Consider the following 20,637-nt stretch of genomic DNA (forward strand, 5'->3'; position numbering starts at 1 on the left):
GTTTTAGATGTGATTAAAAGGGGTGAGAGAGTTTGTGGTCCGGAGATCTGGTGGAAGTGCATCCAAAGTCTTGAGGCAGAACAACTAAAAGCTCTGAGGCGAGCATTATTATAGGTATATCTGCTATCATGTAAAGCTGTTTATTAAAATGAGTATAAGAGTTGCAACTGAAGACCTTTAACTTAAAGAGAAATCAATGTGTGAAGCCCTGAAGCACTAGCTTAAACACAGTACTGCAGAATGTTTCCTGACACTGAGTAATGATTTCTCTCTACTGTCATAGACATCACAAAACTTTCCAAAGCACAAAGCAATGGTGCACGTTCTCCCCTCAGTTCAGTCTTTAATCAAATACACCCACATAAAAGTTATTAAAAAAAAACATTATTCATTATAATATCAGCCTCTGGACATGATACATGCAGTTTCTGCAAACTTTTGCCTTATCACAACAATAAGATAAGAAAAGCGAAGGAACAAATACATGAAGCATAAACTATAACCTATAACAGTATCACAGTAACTGTGAGTTAAAAAAAGTAGGAGCAGCTACTTTTTTAACTCATAAAATCAAGCATGCGGATCATCACATTAACAATGACCGCCTCTGGTGCTGTTGGTCAACAAGTGGTCGTGAAAACTGTGCTAATGTTAGTCGATGACAAAGAAGAGGAAATAAGGAAGGCGTGCTAGGAGGCTTTGGGAAACACGTAAAGGCAGGAGTGTGGAGGTGTGAGTTAGGACTTTAAATGTAGGTATTATTGCTGGTAAACAGAGAGAGCTGGCTTATGAGATATGAGATAGAAGGCAGATATATTGTGTGCGAAAGAGATCAGGTGGAAGAGAAGCAAGACCAGGAGCACTGGAGGTGATCGTGAGTGCACCACAGGTTGGATGTCAGTTAAAAAAAGATAGAAGAAATTTGGAGTAACTTGAACGAAGTGGTAGAAAGTGTCCCGAGGGGTGAAAGAGTTATGATTGGAGCAGACTTCAATAGACATGAAGGCTGAAGGGACCAGAAGTGATAGGGAGGTGTTGGGCAGAGGTTGTGGTAAGGAAAGAAATGCAGAAGGGCAGAGTGAAAGAAGGTACACACGGGTGGACTACATCTTTTGCAGAGAATGTGCAATCTGAAGCAATAGGAGTCTGCAAGGTGTCAGGGAGAGTGTAACTAGGACTGGGTGGTAATCTGTAGGGTGGCTTTGGTAATCACACTGTGGACAAAAGGCAGAGATTAATGATAATGCCCTAAATAACCACCTAAAATGAGATAGGACCTGGTTATTCGAGATCTTGCATGTGAGAAGATGGATCTTATGTTTAACAGGGAGCCAATAAAAAGAAGCTAATATGAAGAAATATGGTCTCTCTGTCTAGTCTGGTGTGTGCAATCTGGATAAATAAAGTTAGGTATCATCTGCATAGCAATGAAAATGCATGCCATGCCTTCTAATAATACTGCCTTAAAAAAGCAAGTACAGTGAAACCCCGACTTACGAATACCCCATTTAACAAAAAATTCAAGTTTTTTGTTAAATGGCAATATTTCTGCCCGTGTTACGGCAAAATGCCCCTGTAACGAAATCCGCTGGCTCTGATTGGCTGAGCCCAGAATGCCTACAATGGCCACAATGCGCTTCGCTGTTCCACTTGAACGACGTATTGTTGTTGCAGTCAGCAATTAGCTTATCATGCACTCAAAAGGCACAATGGGTGATTCGACTTACGCAAATTTTCGACTTACAAAAGACCCTCGGGAACAAATTAATTTCGTAAGTCGGGGTTCCACTGTATAATGTAACTATATTTGGTCAAAGCATAGCATGCTCATGAACTCCATAATGAACCTTAATGTGTGTGAAGACAATTCCCCATTTACAAGAAAAAAATTGATTGTATTAGATGAATATGATTCAAACCACTGCAGGACATTTTCTTTAATATCTACGGCATGTTCTTACTTACTTCTTTTTAGAAAATATTTATTAACTCATAAAAAGAAAATCCATCCATTCTTTTCCACTTATCCAGTTTAGTGCTGCATGGGGCTGGAGCCTATCCCAGTTGCCACAGGGTGAGAAGCAGGATGCATTTATTTATCTAAGTTTATCATTATTATTATCATTGTTATTAGGTTTATCTAAATCTTCATAATAATAAAAAAAAACATGATTAAATACAATAAGCAGGTTTTGGTCTAGTCATAGTAGTTCATAATAGTAATAGTAGTTCATAGTTCATAGTAGTAATATCCATCATCCGAAGCCAATAGAAGCACTTCCTTTGGTTTATCACTGCACTCTACAGTGGTTCAGTGGTTGGCACTCTCACAGCAAAAAGGATTCAGGTTCACCCCCTGGCTGGCGCCGTTCTCTGTGATCTCTTTGCATCATCCTGCTGGGTCTGTGTGGGTTTCCGAACTTGCTGCCAAAGTCCAGTGTTGTTCATGTTATGTTAAATACTGATTATAAAATTGGACACTGTATAGAATGTGTTGTACATGATATAAATAAACAAATGCATCTTGTAGTCTAAAGTGGTTTAAGTGGTCAATAAGATTCCATCAGAGCCATCCCACACCCGAAAGGCAGAATATGAGTCTGTAAAGCCACTGCTGTTCTAGATCATGGCCCACTAATCCATGAGATCAACCATGAGCTAGCCACGGTGACATTACTGTGCATTAGTTGGTGCTAAAAAGCTTAGCTGTAAAGATAGATGTGAAAGTAGTCGTGATTCACATTAGCTGTAAGAAAATGTTCTTGCAAATAACATTGGGGAAGCGCATACAGGGAGATGCTTGGCCAGTAACAGAGTCAGGCTTTTGCAAGTTGACAGTTTGTACCAGTATGATATGTGCGAACTGTGTCTCTTTATTTTTGGTTTTATTGTATTTTTAAATCACAAGGATTTTCTGCAGAATTTTCTTTATTTTTTTTCGTTTGATATTGATTTCAAACTGTGTCTCTGCCATGTATTTATGATTTTTTTAATGGCTTGGCTACTAATAGACAGAAATATTATGTTTATATTATTTATATATTATTTAAAGATGAATTTTTATTTAAAAACGTACAAATATAGACATCTCAAAATTGTATGCACACTTACTGTAAATTATGTGATATAGACAATTACTATAAAAACAGCAGCAACTGTTTTTTGAAAATATTTGTAAGGTTAGATTAGATTAGATGAAACTTTATTAATCCCTCGGGTGGGTTCCTCCGGGAAATTCAGTTTCCAGTAGCAAAGCACCGAAAGAAGTTGTGTTATTTTGGCCATTTTGATGTGCTTGTCCTGAAGAGAGTGGCATAGTTTCTGTTGCAGGTCTTCTTCCTGTCACTCAGGATTTGGAATTATTAGGAAACATAGTGTTTACCTATGCAAATGGGTCTTGAACTGTTCTTTAAAAGTTTCAGTAGACTAATTAGGCTGTATATTGTGGAGGTGATTGCTCTCATATATAAATAAAATAACAGTGCATTCCATAGTTCAGAAGCCACTGAAGTAGTCAGACTCGAACGTCAAGGAAGGTGGTAGGGAAGCAGACTATGCAGACATTTCAGGTTTCCAAGGTGAGCAATTTATTTACAGTGAACTTAATTTAATGTAACTTAACAAAACTTCCTCCCCAAATAAACTCTGTTAACAAAACTCAACATAACATGGCTCTGGTGACACAGCTCACCTCTCCTCTCCTGCATCTGGTAGAGACTGGCTTTAAATAGGTCCATCAATTTCCCTACAATTGCCCAGCCAGTACCACTCACTCAACTGAGGGATCTAAAACTCTACACAGATTATCCAAAAACACAAAACCTCTACACACTTCTAACATGCACATTTATACAACTAAATGGCAGTATTAACGAAAGGAAAAACATTCAACAAATCCCTTTAAACCTTAACACAAACAAATGGAAGCATCTCTATGGAAAAAGAAACCCCTCCACTTGGTTTGACCTGCTGATGTCATATGTGACATCAGCAGGACTTTAAAATGAGGAAATGCCAGGCGGGCGTTTCCTCACACCTGACCCTTATGAAGACTGAAAAGACAAACAAAGTAAGTATGAACAAATGACTTAATCTGTAACATAATAAAATATAAAGAAACATGTAACTGAGTATTTGACTTAATTTGCAGCATGTTTGATTTGCCGGCAACAGAACGCTTACACAAACAAACCCGGGATAGTGAGTGAAGCAATGTTACTTGACAAATAGCAAATCATAGCAAATACATAAAAACAGAATAATGTGTACAATGTGCAAAAAAAGGTAAACACATATGAGACAAATGGAGAGCATTGCAACTGCTCCTCCACTTTGTCACAGCCACATTCTCAAATTTAGAGTTTCCATTAGTTTTCAGTCTAGGATGAGGAACCACCAACCAAACGTGTGACAGAAGTTTATATGGTGGTTCAAGCAAAACACAATTTAAAAAAAAAAAAAAAAAAGAAAGGAGTTATAAAATATGTTCTGTTTCATGTCAGTCTCAATCAGAGACAGTACATAACACATATAGACTTGCATGCATACACAAAGGAAAATATAAATGTGGCCACTTCGCTCAGTGCAGGGCCACTGATTAGACCAAACTCATTTTTCTTTCTTGATAGAAACAAGTCCCTGATTAAAGATTTGATTGCATCGTTTGCCCCATGTGGTTCACATGATTGAATGGTCATGTGGAAACACAAGCAGAACATTAAGAAATGCTGTATTAGGAATTGATATTCAAGAAGAAAACACAACTGCATTTCTATACTGAGCATTAATGAAATATGCTAAAAAACATCCCAAGAGAGGCAGCAGTGACTGAGCTTTTGTGAGACCATCTCCAATGATAGACTTTGTGTTTTTGACTGGTATTAATCAGATTTTGTCATTTTGTCATTTTTTTTTTGATTATACCTCATTGGACAATTTATATACATCAAACTTATCCAACTTTGAGAGCAATCACCACTACAATATACAGCTGAGGGCTATTTTTTTTATTTTTTTTTATTTTTTTTTTTGGTCCAAGAATTTTTCATAATCAGTGTGTCAGTGGCTGTTTTTCACCTCGTACAACGTTACCAAGAGGGCACCTTTACCTTGTTTAGAGTGCCTTCCACCATTTGAAAGCTTTATTTATTTATTTATTTTACTGTTTGCTATCAGATAGATTTGAGAGGAGGCCACTTTGATGGATACAAATTCAACAAAGAGTCACAGAAGCAGATCTTAATTGTGCTCTGTATCTATGTGAAGTGTGAAATAAACTTGTGAATTCTCTATTTCATTGTTACAGATTCTGTCTTAATACAGTATGCAGTGCGCTAGATTAACATATTTACACCTCATTCAATAAATCTCATTCCTCATTTGAAACAGACAGTAAGGCAGCTAATTGTTTTAGAAAAACTACAAATGGATCTTACAGTCATCGTCTTGCTCATTGCTTTTTATTCTGCAGCTACCAGAGCTACAGCCTGGTGATCCATCTTTGCTCAGAAGTCTCTTCTTCCAGACCCTCATTCAACCTTTTACGATCAATTGCTGTGTTAGGTTAACACAATGACAATCAGGAAGGAAGGAGAGACCAGTAAATCAATTAAGAAGACCTTCTTTTCTTCACCTTCTCATGGTGAGCACACGATGGTTCCTAATAATCATTTTTATAATAGCTAATATTTCCAGAACGCAAAATGCTTTGGAATTATTGATGACTGCAGTAAAACTAAATATTGTATTGGCTAAGAAATGAAAACACTCCACTTGCTCTCAGAGACTTATACAAAAAAAAGAAAATTTGCCATCTGTAAATACTTAAAATGACACACTGTCAGGCTGAAGTGAGTAATAAAAGGCTGCGTAAAATAAATGGGAGGTAACAAAAAAAATCAATAAAACATATGGAAATGTAGCTGAATAATTGTTGTCTTTGACCCAGGGTTTATCATATTGTTTTTCCCATTTTGGATCTCTTAAATTGAACTAAACCACACACACGCACACTGACACACACAAACAAAATTAATTTAAACAGTAAACGACACCCAACGCTGAGCCACTAGCTCACTTTCAAGTCTCCCACCCATTGTATTATGGCTCCTAAACTTCCAGCACCCTAAATCAGCTTTCCCTTCTCCCCTTGTCTTGACTTAACATGACAAACAGACATTCTTTAGTGGGTGGGAGGGATAATCTGTTAATCTCTTTGCTGAGGCAAATGGTAGCAAGGATAGACAGGCAGATTGATCTCCACAAAGCTGATGAGATGCTCTCTAGTTTTGACTGAGGCAATGAAAGCTGTAGTGTAGGAACTGAGAATGGATCCAAATGAGCCGTTTTAATAAAGTGAGAGAAAGAGACATGGGGGAAGAAGGGAGATGGATTCAGGAAAGAAAGCAGAAATAAATGGTAGTAAAAGAGATGGAGAGAGGTAGATTAAGTAAAGTAAGAATAAATGGGAAGGTAGTGGAGAGAGAGAGATGGATGGATGGAGGGAAAGAGAGGGTGCAAAGGGTGGGAGGGACAGATTGATAAAGGCAAAGGTATAGAGAAATCAATCCTGAGGCAGGAATATGCCCTCTAGAGAATAAACCTCCTTGGGAACTACTGGCTCTTTCTGCTTACAGGAAGAGGTATATCTGTGATTACAAAAAAAAAAAGGCTGGTCTTGCTTTCATAAGCCAAAGTTTGGCAAGTAAAGAGGAAAACTTCACTAAAAATACTAATCTTCATGTAAAAAAGTTGTTGTTTCTCCATAGCATATCTTGTGTTTTTACGTGTCAGTCGATGATGACTTCTGTAAATCCCCTGCAGCTGAATGCTAATGAAATTGTGTCTCTCCTATCTAATCTTTGTCTGTCTGCTATACAGTGCTCTGTGGGGAGAGGAAGGAAATAATAAACATCCAGTCAATCTATTTTTTTTATTTTTTTGCAAAAATACTTTAACATCATGACACCCCAACTACTGAAACTAATTTATTCACATTCTTGAAGTGCATGAAAAACTATGGTATGTTACACATGTGACTCTTGGTGACCAGCTGTGTGTAACAACTTTTAAATTGACAGCTCCCTGACTCTCACAGGTTAAGATGGACAAACTATGTCTACAATTTAATTAGATCCAAATTAGCGACCTCACATGCAAACCAACATAGTTTAGTGTGAGCTTGTGATTGAAAGAGTCAGCTTCAAATTGCCCAATTATGGTAAGATCTGCTTCCCACAGGTGGGAACCATCAACCGTCAAGAGAGAAGGGATGCTATACAGAGAGCTAATTTCTAGAGACAAATTAGTGGAAAAGAGGGAGAGGCAGCGTAGTCCCTCGCCTCCCTCTGTTTAGTCTCATGTCATTTATCGGACAGTCTGACCGATCATGTCACACAACATCTCAGGTAAGGAATTTACTAATTTTTTTTTTTTTTTTTAAAAAGCAACTCATGAATGAGAAAAAAACTTGTTACTATACAACAGATAGTCTCAGTGTTATAGAGGATAACAGACTTTATTCAGTTTCAGCAAAAGTACAGAATATTCCTTTCCATCTTAAATTTTAAAAATGAGATTTTAATTCATCTAAACAGTAACAAATTTCCTCAACAAAGTAGATTTTAATTTCCTAGTGAATCCCTCAAACTGTACTCCAAAATATATCAAACAGAGAATAAATACGAATGGGCCCCATTTCCTCTCCCAGTCAGTGAGCAAAAGCTACCAGGTGCTCTGTTCACATCAATAATCAAGCCACAAGCTTACTCTGCCGGGGTGCTGAGCTGGAGCTAGAATGAAAACAAAATTCCAGCACATGTAATAGGATGTTTATAGCTTTAATGTCAAAGGAGCTTGCAAAGAAAAGCGTCTGGACTTCTTTAAGTTAAGACTTAAAGAAGTCCAGACGCTTTTCTTTGCAAGCTCCTTTGACTACGATGACCTGGATGACTGAGAACCTTCACAGACATATAGCTTTAATGCTGAACTCAAAAGTAACAAAACTGAAAATACGAAATAAACTTACACAGGAACACACAATATAGGATGAGGGGCAATCAGGACACAGACAAAGGAAAACAGAGGGAGCAATCAGGGAACGGGAGACAAGAGGAAAACACAGCTGGGAAAAATCAGGGCTAACGAGACAAGGGAAGCAAAACCAGACACATCAACATAAGACACGGACTTTCAAAGTAAAACAGGAAACATAACACAGACACGCGAACAAGGGGATACAGCTGACTGTGGAGACAGACCAACCATGGAACACAGAGACAGAAACCAGAAGACGGAGAGCTCCAACAAAGAAACCAAAAGACTAGAAATGATAAATAACTGCAAAATCAAAGTTCTACAATAATGTAAAACTGAAAACTCTGGGTGGACGACCCAGGCAACCTTACAATTACAGCTCTGAGAAAGTCTCACGAGTGTTAGCTTTATTTTGACACCAAGATTGTTTATGCAGAGTTTGTAATTGTAGAGAAATACTCGTTTTAGGAATGTTATATTCAAGCAAGAAGCTCAGAAAATCCCATTGGGGTTTAAGAGGTTTTAAGAGAGCAACTTCACAACAACTTTTCTGATATCTCAATCCTAAATAACATGCTGAAAATGTTACAGTATTACACTGAGAATGTTCTTCCACTGTTACCATGTAACGCTGTGGTTATGTTCTATTATATATTCCATATTTCCAACTATATCCATAATCACATACTGTGTATGCTACCATTGTACATAGTGTATTATCTTACTTTTTTTCATTGATTGTACTTATTTGTATTTTTATATTTCCTTCTGATATCTGTACCTGAGCTGAGGTGACGCAAAAATTTCCCCGTTGTGGGATCAATAAAGTCTTATCTTATCTTATTATATTTATAAAACCTTAAGCTAAAACCACTTGAGCTGCTGCTAAAGAGTAATACTAAAGATGAAATACAGATTTTTCTTCTTTTCTTTTCTTTTTTTCGGGGGTATGTGTCAGTAATTATGTTTCAAATCTGTGACATTGACCATGTTAAATAGTTTGCTGAGTTCTGGTCCTTTCACTTGAATGTGAAGTCTGATCAGTTATATTTAAAACAGTCAGGGAGACTAAAAATGGTTACAACATCAGAAGATTAATACTCAATACATATTCACCACGGATACAGAATATGACAAATAAATAATCCAAGACTGACAAACAATTTTTTTTAAATACTGTTTAAAAAGAGGGTTGTTTATGAGTGCTTTCAGAGTATTAGTGAGTGTCCTTCTTAAAAACTGCTTCTCAAGAAGAGAAAAAAGGCAGCAAACTTTAGGTGTCCTATAAGCTGAATAAGGCAGGAAGTAGGTGAAAATCCCTGGAGTCTGCATGGTGTTGGTGGTGGTTGTGGAGCAGTTGACAAATGAAGACTTGGATGAAGCTCTCTGTATGCCTAGGACAGCGGTCCTCAACCCCCGGGCCTCGGACCGGTACCGGTCCGTGAGTCGTTTGGTACCGGTCCGCGAGAGTTGAGGCTCAGGTGTGAAATGTATGGTTTTCAGGGTTTTTATCGGTTTTCAGCGTTATTTTGTTATCATTTTTATCGTTTACTCGGTTTTCCTGGGTCTTTTCACGTGTGTTATGAATAAATTTTCTTTTTTTCGGTACCGGTACTAGTTTTATTTTGTTGTATTTATCCGCGACACCTTAAAGGCCGGTCCATGAAAATATTGTCGGGCATAAACCGGTCCGTGGCGCAAAAAAGGTTGGGGACCGCTGGCCTAGGATATGGTGGAGATGAGGAGAATCACAGCAAAGAACAGGAAACCGTCACTTATTGACTTGCAAAACTCAGGAAACAAGATCATTGGTTCAAGGGTGATATTTGGCAAATGGGCAAGTGGAAAGAAAAACAGTATGAAGGGCTCAAACACCCAGGAATGCAGGCAGATGAGAATACATGAATCTTGAATATAGCTTCGTTTTATTTGCCATTAATAGTAAGTTGCATTTAAGGACACAAATTAAGCAATTCTGCTAAACCTATTTGGGAATATTGGGTGTTTTGCTACCCTGTAGTTGGACACCTGCACCAGACTGACTCCAAGAAAAGCAGCACTCTATTCTTCAAAGTCATACTCCAGAGACATAGCATCTTTGTGAAAAAGGATTCACACTGCAGCAGGATAATGAGCCCAAACACACCTCAAAGCTTTGCAGGAACTACTTGAAGACAAAAGAGGGTCTGCTGACTGTCACAGACTTTCCACCACACTGAGCATTTATGGGGCACTTGAAGAGTGAGAAAGCCAAACATTCCTGGCGTAAAAAGAACCTCTTTGGAACATTTTCAGGTCATGCTGGGATAACCCGGGTCATAAGTTTTAACACAGTTTTGTTGAGTCTCTGCAGCTTATATATATGCTGTCATTCAAGAAGAAAAGATAGGAATGCAAAACAGAAAGAGGTTTGAAAATGTATACACATTTTTGACTCCCATCTGTAATGAAGAAAACCCAAATATTTTACATGAAGTTTTCTCCTTGTGACTACATGCATTTCCTCTAAAAATGTATTTTAGGGTTAATTGCTGGTTCTAAATTGGCCGAATGTTCTGCTCTGACTTTTTGTGTTTTTGTCTGAAACATATCTCACCTACGTCAGCCCTTGTGTAACAGAGTCATAAATCACATATTGTTATAATTACCCAAAATGTGTTCTAAACCCCCAAACCGTACCTTTTATACCTGACTTTTAGGACCTCCAAGCCTGTAGTTATGTTCATTATCAGTTAGAGCCCCTCCTCATTCTTTTCTTCTTCTTCTTTGGTGCAATCCTATAAATACAGTGTACCCCTTTTGCCTCTCCCCTTTTCTACAATTCCCCTGTGGGAGAGGTGGGTGTCATTTCTTTCCAACACCTTAAAACACACATATAATGCATATTTAGCCACCTGGATGTTTCTGATTGCGATTCTAGTTCAATTATTGTCATTATTAAGCCTGTTTTTGTTAGATGTTATAAGTGTGTAGTATGTGTGTATCATAAATGTGTTTTAGGCGCCATAAATGCTAGCATGAATATATACTCCTTGCTAGCTTGGAAGTTGTGGTGGGTTGAGCTAACCCTCTTCCCCACTGTTTGTATTTGGCCGTAGGAGCTGGAGTGGGCAAATGATTTACTTGGAGGTCTTTCTTTCTTTTACCTTTTTTATCAGACACAACGCAGAATCACACCGGTTACACTTGCAAACCTCCAAGTTGGGTAATCTGTTACGCAAATCAGCTATTAAAAATAACAATGGCAACTATGAACAAAGCATCGTCACAAAATCTGATATTGACTAGATATACAAATACATAATACTGAGGCCTTAGCGTGCAGGAGTATCTAAATATGTAGACTTTTGTTGTTACAGAAGTTTGAGAAGGGTCTACTCGGAGAAATTCTCTGCTGCCAAAAAATAACCTACTGTTTCTATTTTGAAATATACAGCAAGTAAGTAATAATTGCCCCAAAGGATAAACAGACCCAAAGAAAAAGCACAGGCAGGTCAAGAAAAGTAAATACCCACTTTTGTTCAATTTCATTTTTCTACCAAAAAAACCTATCAGCTCTCATTACCAAAAGAGAAAGTGGAAGACACTTAAAGGAGTTCTGTTTAATATTAGAATGCCCTTAATTAGACTGAATGTCCTGATTAGAACAGCGGATGGCTGCTCGGGTCTCTGTATGGCCTGTGTGTGTATGTGAAGCTGATTTGACTCAGTGTGTGCCTGTCTCCTGGAGTTAATACTTTTATGTAAAAACCTATAAGTAAAGATGTTCTGAAGTGGGTTACAGACTGTACACAGGGGTTAAAGTGTGTGTATGTGTGTGTAAGTGTGGGTGTCAGATCTTGGAGCTGAAACTCAAGGCAAAGCATACCATGACAAGCCTCATTAAGGGGGAATCTCTCCACTGTTCTGGCTGTCGACATCACCACCGCCAGACTTCTCTAATTACGCTCTCTAAGTGCTGTTTCGTGCAAGCAATCAGCCCACTGCTCTTTGCATATGCAAATATGACAGACCTGATCATTAGCTTTTATATCTCACACACTCTAATTGTTATTGTAAAAACTGCCGCATGGAGCCAAGGGCGAACGCGCTTAGTCCGCTCACTGTTTTTCACCTCTCTTGCTCAATCTATCAACGACTGTCGACTCTCATTCACGCTACGTGTTTTATGAGGTTTGGTCGCTTTAAACAGAGTCATGTAGTTGAATGTCACGGTAGTATAATCAGCCAACAAATGCCTCTGCGTGACATTATTCCATCAGAGCAGAGGGGAGAAAATAATAGAGGAGCACTTCCTGGCAAAGCCTAATTGGCTAAATGGAGTCACTTAGGCAGAACAGTCCCATCACACCGATGATGATGATGGTGGTGATGATGTCCCTGAAGAAATGGCTTGGAAGTCTACTGGCTAAAATAAATGTTTCCAAAATCAAATGGCAGTGTTTTGAGATCTTGAGGGGGGGGTGTTAAACACTAAACACAATAGAAATGTAAAAAAAAAAAAAGGTTTGAAGGGCTTTAGTGGGACTCTCCTTGAGAGAGACACAGAGACTGAGAGCAAGAACGAGAGAGATTGAGAGGGGGGCACAAAGATTTGCATTTTTTGAGCTATGGATTCCTTCAACCTGCTTGAAAATCATTCCGAAATCCAAGATGACCCCGGATTTTATTTTATTAGTGGTCTGGCAGCACGGTGGCACGGTGGTTAGCACTGTTGTCGCACAGCAAGAAGGGCCTGAGTTCAATTCCAACATCAGGCCGGGGTCTTTCTGTGTGGAGTTTGCATGTTCTCCCCGTGTTTGTGTGGGTTCCCTCCGGCTACTCCGGCTTCCTCCCACCGTCAAAAAGACATGCAGCTTGTGGGGATAGGTTAATTGGAAAATCCAAATTGCCACTAGGTGTAAATGTGAGTGCGAATGGTTGTCTGTCCTTGTGTGTTGGCCCTGCGACAGACTGGCGACCTGTCCAGGGTGTACCCCGCCTCTCGCCCTATGACAGCTGGGATAGGCTCCAGCGCCCCCCGTGACCCTGAAAAGGATAAGTGGAAGCAGATGGATGGATAGTGGTCTGTCATTAGTATATTATTGTTCAGCTTGTTCAACTGGTCCTTTATATCAGCAGTCCACAACCTTTTTTGCATCACAGACCTGTTTATGTCCGACAATATTTTCATGGACCGGTACCAAAAAAAAGAAGACATGGGGAAAGACCAAGGGAAACAGAGTTAACGATAAAAATTATATTTTTTTAAAATAAAGTGAAAAACTGTTTAAAAACTCTGAAAACCATAAATTTCACACCCGAGCCTCAACTCTCGCAGCCCAGTACCAAACGACTCTGGGGGGTTGGGGACCGCTGCTTCATACAGTCAGTTCGTCCTCTGGTTGAAAAAAGTCCTTTAAGCACTAGTGTCTTCTTAAAAGCCCACTGTCTCCTAATTGGCAGCCCCCCCACTTCGTTTTCATGAAAAGGAATTTGTTTCTTCCGGGCATAGTCGCCTCCTGTGATGTAAATGTTTGTTTTTGTTGTCGTTTTTGCCTTTCTATTATGTTATGTCTGTGTCAATAGACATGGTTTCCTGATGTGATAGGAGACTCCAAGCACCCCTCTTTAATGGGCAGCAGGGGGTGAATCATCTAATTATATAAAAAAAACTGTTTTAAATAAAAGTTTTGGGAAATAACTCTTGCATCCTTTGACCTTAGTACCATTATACTGGCTTCTCTGTGGCCATAGTCATTAGTGAGCTCAATTCAATAAACTGTGATCTCCTTTAAAGTATATGTAGCCAAGTGAACTAATACTATGCATGGAAAGGGTTCAAAAAGAGGGGATTGTGTTTTTGACTGGTTGCCTGTCTACCAGAGGTCTGTTGTACGGTTGTCATGGTGATGACTAGACCTCGCGTTTTGGGGGTATACTGTCCCTTTTATGAGCTGCCGTAAGCCAGAGCACGCATGCACTCAAGTTTGTGTCACACACTGAGCGCTGTGAGCGGGAGCACTGGAGAGTTAGAGACCGCAAAATATTTTGTGGGTAGCTGCACAAGAGAGTTCTTAACGTGCGACGGGTGAATGTTTAATGGTCACGTGCTGTGAGTGGGACTGAAGAGCGGCTTGGCGTGAGTAGTGACAGTGTCCTAACAGATTTCAAAGTTGTTAAGTTTATACTGTCATTCACTTTGCATAACGCTGTATGTTTCTGTTTGATTCAGAGGGGAGATCACTTGCTGTGTGAATCCTGCGTGTGTACTTAGCAGAGTAGCTGTGTGGAGAAACCAAAGTGAGTTCATGATGTTCTCCCATAGAAATGTATATGTTTAAAAGGCAGTTTACAGTGCCAGTTGAAGTGCGAAATTGTGGGATGTAAACAATGTGTTTATTTGTTTTGTTTTCTCTTTTTTTTTTGTATTTGTTTCTTGACAGGTCACTACTGTTGTCTATACTGTTTGAATTTAATATGTACATCTGATAGTTACTGTTGTCTCAGACCCTGAAAGAGAGTGGAATAGTTAAATTGTGCAGTTTTCACTCAAAACTATAGAATTAAAACTGTGCTCCTCCGAGTACAGTCGGAGAATAAAAAAGCCCACAAAAGAGTATTTCCTGTGTCCTGTCTCATTCCCCACATATATTAAAGTATATGCATCAGAATAGACTTTACTGTGTGACTAACTCACTCAGTAAAGTCTTCGGTCTTCCTCAGCTCCCTGTTTAGAACACTGTTTATTCAATGTTCAGCTTAAGGTTTCCCACAAGGGCTTTGCTAACCAGTGGATGATGATACAGGAGCTATGTCCATCCTTAAGTATGTGTTTACTTTTCTGTTAATAGCTGCATTTCTGGAAAACACACTAAAAGGGCAACAAAAGTTGAAAACACCTGCTGTTTGGAAGTAGTGAAAGTAACATAGCAAGTAAATCATGCTGCTGCAGTTGAATGACTGTATCATATCACCAGCTTTAACAAATATAAAACCGGTTTGAAAGAGTTTGAAGCGCTATAAAGAAAAGCTTAGAGACATTAACAAGCTCTAAGCTTGAAATTGTATTCACAAACCATTCAGACATATTTCAGTGGTATTATTTATTTATGGTTTATAAATATATGTTTATGCAAAGTAAAACCTTGAATAGTTATGGAATTAAACTTGAAAATATCAAATGAAACACAAATACATAAAATGCAACTCAAATATACTTAAAATGTAAAGTTATTGAATGAAAACTGATAGTAATGCATGTACTGGCCTAACTAATATCTTTACTAGGGTTCCATATTGTACTACTGATGAAGAAGCATTCACTATTGCATTGAGGAAATCCTAAAGCGACCCACTCTGGTCACACAGCTCCTGATTATCCAGCTATCATCACACAGAACATGTCTTCCTCATCACAGACACTTGTCACATCAGACCCTGTCTACAGTCTTTCCCCTTTGTGACCAAATAAAGGTCAAAGACACAAGAAGTAGGAATAGAACTTAAAGCAGGTTGCAATTACTAAACTAAGCTAAGTATACAAAAATATTAGATATATTACGTAATTATAAATATTCAATATTCAGTTCACATTGATTGGGATAGGGTTACTCTTGTATCCTCATAGCCTGGGTTTTTCCTCATGGACAAGGACTATTTACATGGTATGTTCGTTGGTGGAGTACTCGATGCTGCCCCACATGACAACTTGATTGTCCTAGTAGAAGACAAGAAGTCCTTGTGAACCTAATTGTATATGTGTGTAATATACAAATATCCAAGTTTTCCCATATGGAAAAGATATATATAAATCTTATAAAGTTTGTATCTGTCTTGTATGAAACTTGTATGAAAAGCATACAAGAGTGAAAACGGATATAAGACCCCTTGAAAAATTATATAATGAAACTTGTATGTTTTGGATACTTACTAAAAAAATATATGAAAGTAATGAGAAAGTGGCCACTTTCATGAGTAAACCGTGTAAGCCTTATATAATTTATATATGATTTACTCATGAAAGTGGCCACTTTCATGAGTAAATCATATATGTTTTTACTATTTCTTTTCCATATGGGTTGGATTTATCACTATACAGACTGAGACATCGCTTCCTGGGAAAAACGAATGAATTTCTTGTCAAAATTACACCATAATTTGCCCATTTTATAATTTAAAGTCATTCAGTATTCACACTGACAACAGTAACAAGTCTGTTGTCACTTCGTGCATTTATTAGAAATTTTTAATCTTAAACAGCATGTGATTGGATCCACCCACACAATAGATCACGCACTTGATCAAAGTTTGTTTTTTGTTGTTTTCACAGTAGCCGTCACAGTTACAAATGTAGAAGTATTTTATTGATCTGTCAAGACAAATACCAAGCTATTCATTAATAAGTGTTACATCAATGCCAGCACAGCTGATACGTTTATCACTGAATTTTCAGAATACACATTACTGGTACTGTCCTCATGTGATGAAATACTGGATAATGTCTGTGATGCAGTTGAACAAATTATTGATCATTGCACCTGTCAAAGTAAGTTCCCCGGCAACAGCTCCCTGAAGAAACTGTGAAACGGTAGAGATGGCAAAAAGAATTTGCCGGAGAACTGAGAGAAAATATATATTTTTTAAATTGTGAATTTGAAGAATTTTCCTTTGAGGTGCTCTTTGAAAGGGATACACAAGCTGAAATACAAAAAACACCAAGGTTCTTTTTTCATATAAAATTTAAAATGGCTTTATTCCTGTGATAGGATTATAGTTACCCTACAACTCTAACACATTTCAACACAGAAGCCTTGATCAGGGAACGAGTATATCAGCACACTGAATCACTAAAACACTAAAAATCCATCAATACGAGGAGACTTCAAAAGCCTAGGCAGATACAAGACCTTCAAAAGATCACAAAAAACTATAAGGGTCCCTGTTTATGTTGTTTTACTAGTGGATTTTTCCACCCTCAACCTAGATGGAATTCTGCTACTAGTAGAACACACCATACTGTATGTGTATGGCCCCTTACAACAGCGTAATGAATTTGCTTTGTTCTTTCAGAACAACATTTCTAGTATTAGAGGTAATATCGTATGTAGTATTTATCTAGCGCTGCCTCACAGACTTATCAAATGACTGTGCTTGATGTCCACATTTTCACATGTAAATTCATCAGTTAAAGTCTTGCAGCTCTTTACTTGATCCCATCACTACCCAACTGTTCAAAACTATACTATATACTTTGTAAATATTATCAACTGCTCTTTACAGACCGTCAGCTTCCCTGTTTCAAATGTAATGTAATTACACCACTAATCAATAAATATATCCATTGGAATGAATAATTGCAGACCTAATTTTTCTTGCCTCAGTGTGCATCTGTTTTTTTTTTTTCAAATAGCATACATAAATACAGACTAACTACATTCATAAATACAACAAACATAAATACCAACAGGGTTTCAAATGAAACCATAACACAGAAAGGTCAGATTCTCGATTGGTTCTCATCACACCTAAATTCAAATTCAAATTTTATTTGTCACACACACACACACAACCATACACAGTATGACATGGGGGTGAAATGCTTGTAGCTGTACAATGCCCGACCATTAAATGACAGAAAAAAGTTTTACAGTATTTACAATTTACAGGTTACTACAAAATTTACAAATTTACAAAAAAAAAAGTGCAAATAGCAGAAAGAGATTATCAAGATTATAAATTATAGGAATTATAGGATTATAGGAAGTGTGTGGTGGTGCGTGTGGTGATGTGATGTGTGTGGGAGAGTCCAGTCCTACACCTGGTTCAGGGCCCAAATAGCCTGGGGGAAGAAGCTCCTCCTCATTCTCTCTATTTTGGCCTTAAGGGAGCGGAAGCGCTTCCCAGACCTCAACAGTGAGAAGAGTCCATTGTTGGGATGGGAGAGGTCCATCATAATCTTCCTAGCTTTGGACTTGCACCGCTTGGTGTAGATGGACAGCAGGTCAGGGAGCTCTGATTGAATGATGCGTTCGGCCGAGCGCACCACTCTTTGCAGATCTCGTCTGTCCTGCTTGGTGCGGTTCCCAAACCAGGTGCAGATGTTTGCCGTCAGGACGCTCTCGATGGTGCAGCAGTAGAAGTTCTTGAGCACCTTCAGTGGCAGATGGAAGTCTCTAAGTCTTCTGAGGAAGAAGAGACGCTGACGGGCTTTCTTAACCAGGGTGTTGATGTAGCAGTTTTTGCGTTTCGGTTGAAAGATTTCGATCTGCAGAAATACAAATTCAGTCACTGGTTTCCCAAGTGTCTGCTCTTTGTTACGACCCGGGTCATGATGCTGTGTGTTGTTTATGCACCTCACACCTGAGTGTGGCGTTGTTCGTTCTCTCTGTTGTTTGTGTTCATGTTCCAGTTCCAGGTGGAGGCGGACCATTGGAATGAGGCTGGCTATAAAGTGGGACCTGTCAAAACCAGCGGCCCTGCCTACTTCCTGCTTCCAAACAAGCAGGAACTGTCACGGTTCTGGGTCAGTTTCTACCCAGTATTTTGAGTTTATAATGTTTTGGTTTAATTTTCCATCAGGGATTGTTTTCTTGTTCTCTCGTTGTGTTGATGATGTCGATTATGTTTATTAGGGTTTCTTGTTCCTGTTTTATTGTGAAGGTCTGCGTCTCATGTGAGTGTGTTCAGTTTTACCTCTCGTCCCGTTAATGATTCCCAGCTGTGTCTCCCACCTGTGTGTAATCTCCCTGTGATTTTCTGAGTGTATTTAAGTCGTGTCTTCTGTGTTTGTAGTTGCTGGTCCGTCTGTGTTTCCACCGTGCTTCATCTGTGTGTTTCCCTGCAGTCTACCGTCATCTGTTTCCGCCCGCTCTCATTCATGTCTAGGTTCGTGTTCTATAGTCAGTTTGTTCCCAGTTTAGTTTAGGCTTTGCTCCGTTTGTCCATTTCCTTTTTTTGTGTTTAATAAACCACCCTCACACCTGTACAAGTGCCTGCGATTGGATCCTCCTTTATTTTCCACACGGCTCATCTCACTCGCCGTGACAGGAAGCCCTGTGTCTTGTGTTTAGTGGTGTGCTGTGTGTGACCAAGTTTCTGTGATGAGAGAGCTTGAGGTTGTCTTGTATATTTTGTACTATACAATATATGCAAGACAAGTGTAAATAGACCTTTTCTTTCAATGGTTTCTCATTATGGGTAATTTATTTCTAGAGTATTGTGTTTGTTCTTTTAGCCAGGTCACCCTGACCAGATGGTAAAATATCTGGTTGTTGTGAAACCGCAATCCTGAGGCAGCGCTGGTCTTTCCTTGTGAGCGGGGGCGTTATCTTTCCTTTTTTGTGTGTGTTGCGCTTTGGTTTCCCTTAGGCTGGGGTGTAACACTTTGTCCTTAATCTTTAATCTTAACATGCTTTGCTTTGGTACCATCTTTCAGACTATCGTTCTTATGCAAATGATAAATGGTTGTACTTATCATTTTCCTCTAATCTTACCTCTTTTCATAAACTAATTAACTGCACTAATTTCATTAACTGCTGGATGTCTACAAACTTTTTAGGTCTGAAACATCACGACACCAAGGCTCGTCTGCCTTCACACTTCTATGAAATTGAGTGACATCCCATTCTTAATCCACCCATTTGTAGCTGAGTTGCTGTTGGTCCCAGTCACTTCCTCTTTGTTTTAATACCACTATTACTAGATTTGTTGCACAGGTGGCATCTCATCATGGTACCACGCTGGAATTCAATAGGCTACTGAGAGCAATGCATTCTCTCACAGATATTTGTAGAAGCAGTCTGTTTACCCAGGTACTCGATTCTATACACCTGTGGCCATGGAAGTGATTGAAAAGTGAAAGTGATTGAACACCTGAATTCAATGAAATAGAGTAAATACTGAGTGAAAAATTTGGGGCAATAATCATATTTATAAGTTCTTCACAAGTACTTTTATATCACTTAAAAATATCTAAAAAGTTATAAAATTTATATCTCAGACTCTGACTGTAAGAAATTGGTCCATGTATTTATATCTAGCAGGTTAGACCAGGGGTAGGCAACCTTTCAATAAGGCCTCTGCATTGTTCTGAAGACAGTTAACCTTGTCAGGCAGTGATGTCCAGCAGGTGAAAATGCAGCTCCAGGAACACACACAGCTGTGGATTCCAGCTGTGATCGTAGTTTTACTTTGACCCCCACAGAGTCGAGCTTTTCAGTTCAATCAGCTGCATGTCGATGTCGCATTAACTGGCATTAACTCAGCCAGTTAATGCGAGACAAATCCAGCTGCTCATTAAAGCTTTCTAGTGTGATCAGAAAAGAAAACATTGGTCCAAACACCTGAAAACACATTGTGAATTCTGTCTCGAGTCTACAGATGTATCCGTGTATTTCCGCGGTGCTGATGCTGCGCTGAGCGGACAGCTCCTGAAGCATTTGAAGTGTCAAAATGTGGAAAGGTAACAACGTCCCTCTCACCGGTAGGCTAAGTTATTTTTAGCCAATTACAAGTTGAATCTGGTAGTTGGGGTTGTTAGCTAAGATACCGTCATTAAGAAGAGGCACAACTAATGTGTCTATGCGAGCTAATTTGTGATGTGCACCGCTGGCCCGGCAATTT

Source organism: Neolamprologus multifasciatus, chromosome 1, assembly GCF_963576455.1.
Source record: "Neolamprologus multifasciatus chromosome 1, fNeoMul1.2, whole genome shotgun sequence".
NCBI classification, from domain to species: Eukaryota; Metazoa; Chordata; class Actinopteri; order Cichliformes; family Cichlidae; genus Neolamprologus; species Neolamprologus multifasciatus.